This window comes from Pinus tabuliformis, chromosome 8 (genome assembly GCF_031772625.1).
Source record: "Pinus tabuliformis cultivar Carrire ecotype Pingquan chromosome 8, CPIR1, whole genome shotgun sequence".
Taxonomy (NCBI): domain Eukaryota; kingdom Viridiplantae; phylum Streptophyta; class Pinopsida; order Pinales; family Pinaceae; genus Pinus; species Pinus tabuliformis.
This window is the reverse complement of record NC_142294.1, coordinates 1,232,908,860-1,232,916,023: the sequence shown is the minus strand read 5'-3', so window position 1 is coordinate 1,232,916,023 and position 7,164 is coordinate 1,232,908,860.

The window sequence follows — 7,164 nt, the reverse complement described above, 5'->3', positions numbered from 1 at the left end:
AAAGTAGGAAGCCCCAGGAGTTGCAGCATTATTGCTGCAATACTGGTGCTCACCAACTACCATAAACACATCATGTCAGTGCATAACTAAACATAACAATACACCAGTTACCTTACCTTGTTGTTCCAAGTATGTTGCCTTACAAATGAACACATCCACGCCATCTCTCATGGAACTCCAATTCCTTAATAGATCCACTTGTAACTAGAGACTAGCTAACATATTTTTCAAGTACATGTTCATGAATCTAGCACATATCCACATAATGTCAGACAATATTAAGGTCAAGAATACTTCCTATATGTGAAGCACTCATTCGTTTGGAATTAGGGTTTCCAAACCTAGCCAAATGAATTCTTGTCCAATTCCTTCCTTTTACCTTTTTACCTGGTTGCAATCGAGGCTTACTATGTATTGTCACATCACCCAACTGTTAGTTTTAAAACACATCAAGTGTTACCTTATCACACTAGTACCTATCATGTTACCCTGCAACTGCTCACACATGTTAACCACATGTTCCAACTATCAAGACAATCATATCTATCAATTTGAAATCAACCTTTACAAGGACCATAGTCAACTCATAGTCATTAGACATAATGCTACAACTATCACCTACTATACTCAAGTACATATCAATTGTCTCAACACATATGTATTAGTACAATCATCTCAAAACAAGATCATTTGAACACATACTCATATTATGCAATTCATCAAACATTCCACCAACTTGCAACCATACCATGTTAAATAAATCAACTAGATGATGTAATAGACACCAAACACTCAAACACCCAATAGACGACATAATCAAACGGTCAAGCACCAAGTATATGATGTAAGAAAACTCATACCTTAATGTATCTCAAGGGAGGCAATCTTGTCTGCACAATCAATCCATATTAGCACAATATATATTCACAATATATTAACCCAAACATAAATAGGATTATGATATCTAAATAGTCACTAGCTAGCATGTTTACTATCATAACTCATACACAATTATCAATCACACATATATGATGGCATAACCCTAACCATCTGCATAGGCCAATCCAATTTAGTATGATACATATAACATCAAGATCTTAATGTAATAATGTTAATCATCAATTTACTAGAATATAACAACCATAAGCTATATATCATGCTCATCAACAACATATAACCTAATCGTCAGGTTATCTAATATAAAACAACAATATAAATGCATACAACTACAGGTTACTATCATTCTTGACTATCCAAAACATGTGCATATAACTACACTAATCAACTAACATCTATCATGAATGTATCCCTAACATCAAAAGATATGTACATAAACCTAATGCATATAACAATCCTTGACTTACATACCTACGTTCCAAACATATAATACATGTATGACGATCTACTCTTACCCCAAAGCCTAATGCTGCAACCTCATTATGATGATCTGCATCTCCTGCTCTATCTCAGCCAACCCATTAGCATCATAACCTACCAATATCACCTTGATGACCTAAATTGCATGCCATGACTTCACAAAGCATGTTTGACCTACTATTCATTCATAATTATAACCAAGATCATTCATGCATGACAACTGCATATATACATATAACACATGAGTACCAAACCATATACACATCATTCTATCTAGAGTGCAATCATCAATGCAAGGACATATCAACAATGCATGCTATGACCTCATACATGACAACAACCATTAATCCATTGTACACATTGCCACATGCAACTATCAACATGCATAAGCAATGCCTAATCAACTACACATACATATGAATGCATGTATTCGAGCATAAGCAATCAATTCTTTTAACCAACCTACAAGATTGATACATGTAATCAAACATACAAGAATGCAACCTACAATACAAGGATGTAATCAAGTTGCATATAATCATGTAACCATTCATATACTCCTGACGATACATTCCACAATATCAACATCAAGCTCCTAATGATAACCTTACTACAATCACAATCAATCATTATGCAATGCAACAAGCACATGGAATAACTATAAGAGGCACACATGCAACTGACATGCATGCATGACCAACACATTCATCCAAGGAGAGTGCAACCACACTCTAATACCAATATGTAACACCCCCTCCTCCTAGGTCTACCCAAGCAACTGACTAGTCAGGGTAAACATGCAACGAGAGAGGTCATTATAAGGGATTCAACCTACTTGGTGACCTTAGGGAAATGGAATCGACAAAAATATCAAGCAAACCCATCCACATCGGCAACAACATCCTCAGGAGACATGTCAGCCACTCAGACATCATGTCCATGAGTCCCACTAATGTTTTAATCCTTTTAACCCTGGTCACTCTCATGCTATAGGGATGACAGCATCCAGAAGCCAAAGTCTCTCTAACAGGCCTATGTGCCAGCGTCCCTAGACTCTTTTCAGCAGACCTATGCTAGCATCCCAAGATTTGAGCCACCTTTCTAGCCCATAATCCCGACCTCTACCCAGAACTTGTTACAACCTCCAAATCCATCAAAGACATGATGAAAATATAACCAAATCAAAATTCAACCTTAGGACTAGGCCTCATCATCCCCAACCAGGGCTGACATTCTGTCAAACACTTGGCATCAATGCAACCTACAGGTCTAAGATACAAGACCGATCATGAATGACTGAAAGAACTTATGAAACATAACCAAAAGGATCACCTCCTTATCCATTGAACTATTATAACATCAATTAGGTCTTACATCCATCTATTTAACAATTACAAGTAAATACATGAAATAACCATGACATGAACCATGCTTATAACTATCATAAAACCATACAAATATCAGAGATATGACAGTCATCAAATCCACATATAAACAAGTGAAAAAGTAACAGAACTTAGATTTTATTAATCATAGGAAAATTCTACCAGGTTCGGGACTTCCACGTACCACCCGACCATAGACATGGCTCAACCAAATCTTTCTTTGAGCCAGTTACGCACGTGCCATATTCCAAGCATGAATGTGGGATCTCATAAAACAACTAGGGGAATCTAGAGGTTAAACCACCTCCACCCTCATCAAATCGTGATCACACCAAAACTGGTGCTTCGATCACATCTGAACTGAACTTTGAATCCATCCAAAATCCATCACTATCCTCATGGAAATTTTCATCCTTTTCTTTCAGGCTTTACCGCAATCTAATCCAGGATCACTAGGCCCTAAACTGAGACCAATCTCTCAGGCTATACCATAATCTAAAGCCAGATCACTAGGCCTTAAACCAAGACTTCTCCCTCAGGCTTTACCATGTATCCCGCAAAAACGATCAAGGGATTCCTAGGCCTTTGGGAATGAACCTTGAGACCACCTCCACACTGGATTCTGAAATTCATCCAACAAACCAAAGCTAAAAACTGAGATAAACATCTGAACATACCATGGCATCCGGAAAAAGGCAAGGCTAGGTTGAAAACCACTATCATAACTTAGCAAAACCATGCCATCAATAGCAAGAGAATCATACACCAACATGCAAAGCCATGCATGTCCAAGCCAGCGAGGAACTCACACATGCAAAAGGTTACCTGCAAGTATTCATGTTGAAGTTGCTTGATCCTTCTTTTCCTTCCTTTCCTTTTGCTTGTTTTTCCTTCCTTGATCTAAAGCTAGAGTGCTCCAAGAAAACTCTAAGTGACCAAGAGTCAAAGAGAGAGAGAGCGTAATGAGATAGCTCCAAACTTGAACTGACCAAGAGCTTAACACTGACTAAGCTTGAACCAAGAGCTTGAAAATTGATCCTCATGAGCCTTTTTATTAATGAGGCCTCTAATTTCTTCATTTCCATTATTTTTCTTCAATTTCCTCCTCACATGCAACCTCTGACCTTTCACCTTAATTTTCTCCTAATTTCCTTTATTTTCATAAATAAATGTACCAAAAATGCCTTTGAATGCCTTTGCCTTAGCCTTTTCCAATTTTCCTTAGCCAAAACACACATCTAGTGATGCCAACTAGGATATATTTCCCCAACATTCAACTTGGAATAAGTGTCCCTTAATCGTGGTCTTATTTTGCCTTTATTAACTTTTATTACATGAAATTTTCACCAAGGCTATTACAGAATCCACCTTATCTGCTACAGGATGCACACATTACGAACTAAACTATGCAAAACAGATATTTCCATATAGGCATTTGGTTTTTGAAGATGGTCTCAAGTATTTAGGATATCGGCTCAAACCTAATAACTATAAAATTGTGGACTGGATGTGGTTAGTAGCCAAGATTGAGAGCAGAAATAATGTATGGCATCACCATTGGTTATCTAGGGCGGGTCGACTAGTTCTCATCAAATCTATGTTGGATGTCATCCCTGTATATATTTATTAAGTATATAGGTTCAAACATGTGTAGCTTTTAGTGGCTCTACAACTTGATTAATGGCATATCGACATTTGGTATGCCGAAATTCTGCTCAGGAAATATAAGCAACACAAATTTTCCATTCCAACATGAAATTTAGGATTTTATTTAGAGGCATTTCGTTCTATAGATGATATATATTAGTGATTGGTAACCTAATTATCCCCTCAGATTACCTCCCTTCATGTTCGGTTGTGCACACCTGCCTTTCTAATAATTAGAAGATTAACATTCAATAGGCATAACACTTAGAACTACAGGAAAGAACCACATACAATTTGTATCACCAACTTAGGAATCGTATTCATATAATATATTCATCCATGTTGAATCATTATATAACACAATGTAATCGGGATTTCTTCTAAAAAATATTTTTTTGAATAAAGATATAACATGCTTTATTGATTTATACTAACACAAATTCAAGGTTAAACTTGATATTAGCAATGATAAAAAAAAAAAAATTAAAACTAAGACTAATAGCCTTAGCAAATAGAAAGTTTTGCAAAAGTTATATAACAAGTGCATTTCATATTATCTACCTATTTTCATTTATAAATAAAAACTCATAATAGAAAAAAATTTAAATTTATACAATTTTTTAATCTTAAATCCAAAAAAAACTTTAAATTTAGATGGACAAAATATCTCCAACAAAAGCATAAATACTAATTTCTCAAAACATAATTATTATTATTTAAATTTAAAATACAAACTACATTATAAATAAATAATAGCAAACTAGTCAAGTCCCACTAGCACAAACGGTTGAGGATGGGCTTAGTTAGCAAGGCGACCTAGGATCAAACTTCACAGGGGTGGTTGTGCCCACAGCCTGGAGAATCATAGACAACTTGACAAAAGAAAATAGCAAGAAATAAGCAACTAATCATAACAATCCACAAAATCAAGCATAAATAATAACTAACATTTGCACCACATGTTCCAAAGGAAACTTCATAAGGCAATGGCATAAGAAATAATAGCATAGAAGAAAGAAGTCAAAATTCACGCCACATTGGAGGGCTTGGCTAGGCAGATGAAATAGGGAGGATATGTGCCTAAGACAAACTTTGTGTTTCAAGATGTTGAGGAGGAAGAGAAAGAATACATTCTCTGTGGACACAGCTAGAAGTTGGTCATTGCTTTTGGGTTTATCAATACAACCCCTCTACATCAATGTTGATAATCAAGAATCTTCGCATATGTGGTGATTTCCATGATGCCACCAAATTTATCTCTAAAATTGTTGGGCAAGAAATCATTGTTAGAGATATAAGTCGTTTCCATCATTTCAAGGATGGCTTGTGTTCTTGTGGAGACTACTGGTGATATTGAGTGAAGAGGATTAAGAATCACAATGGCCCATTGATAAACAATACCTTGCACTTAATTGGAGTAATTTACAATCACAACAACCAAGAAGTGCTTGTGAACAAGCATCCAATAGACGAAAAATTAGAAGAACCGATATTTGATCCTTTATGAATTCCTTTTCCTGATAAAGATTACTAACAACAAATAATTTGACATAGAAATTCTTAAATCTTTTCACCAAGAAAGAATGTATCGTGTATCTTCTTCGATAACCAATTCACCTATGCCCCACAATAAAACAACCTTTCTATGGGTTTTGCTTTGAAAACTTCCCTTATTTGCTACCTTACAAAGGTTTTGAGATAAACGGAAGTCATTAAATTTCTTCCTTTAGTTTTTTCTTGGTTCATAATCCAATAAATTTGCAAGTGAGTTATCATTTGTCATCTGCCAGATTCTAGGCAATTTTGACTAGACAAGGTGCAGGAAAGCTCTCCAATAAATCTAATTCTGGTCAATTTTGAAAGCTCTCCAATAAGTCTGATTCTGGTCAATTTTGACTAGAAAAGGTGCAAGAAAACCCTCCAAAAATTCCAATAGATAGCCTACAGCGTTTCCTTTGAAGGGCTTCCATCCAAAGGAAACTTGTTATTGATGCCCAGGAATCAACCTTTGATATATCAAGGTGTATATACCTGGCAATATTAGCAGGCCTAGAAAACATTGGTTCCTGCCTATATTCAGTAAATAATTGTCTATTCTATTCTAAAGATAAAAGCATTGATATATTAACAGTTGATTTGCATGAGATGGTGGGATATCCAGGTAGTTTTTCCCAAACTAATCAAAAGCTCCTTAAAACTAGGTACCAGTTTTTCTAATTAAACAAGGCTTTGCCATTTTAAACTGTTTGATTGTTTCAATCCTAAAAGCATCTTGTGGGAGAGTGTTTAGCCATGAACTGTTAATTATGTAACCAGAAATGGTACGATAATGCAATGGTTCTCAAGAAACCGTCAGGAAACAGAAAGATTGTTTGTTCACAACATAACTTTAACTTAATCTGAATAAACATTGCAGGAAACTTTTAGCCTTATTTTTGTGAATAATGCTTTAGCATTGCCTCAAACTGATGAAGAAAACTCAGAACATAACAACTTTAACTTAATCCAAGAAAACATTGCAAAAAAAATCATGTAGTATACACAGCGAATATATATTTATTGTTTGTCGCCATCCCATGTCTAAACGGTGTCTTTGAGGCCAGGCTTTAGATCTCACTGTAGAAATTATTGTATTCCAACGAATTCCCTTTCAGTTTTACGAATCTCCACACCGCGTAGAGCGAGGGCGTGACTTCGAAAATCTCTGCTCAAGGGAGAATACCCAAACCTTTCTCTCTGAAATGCACTCCATTCC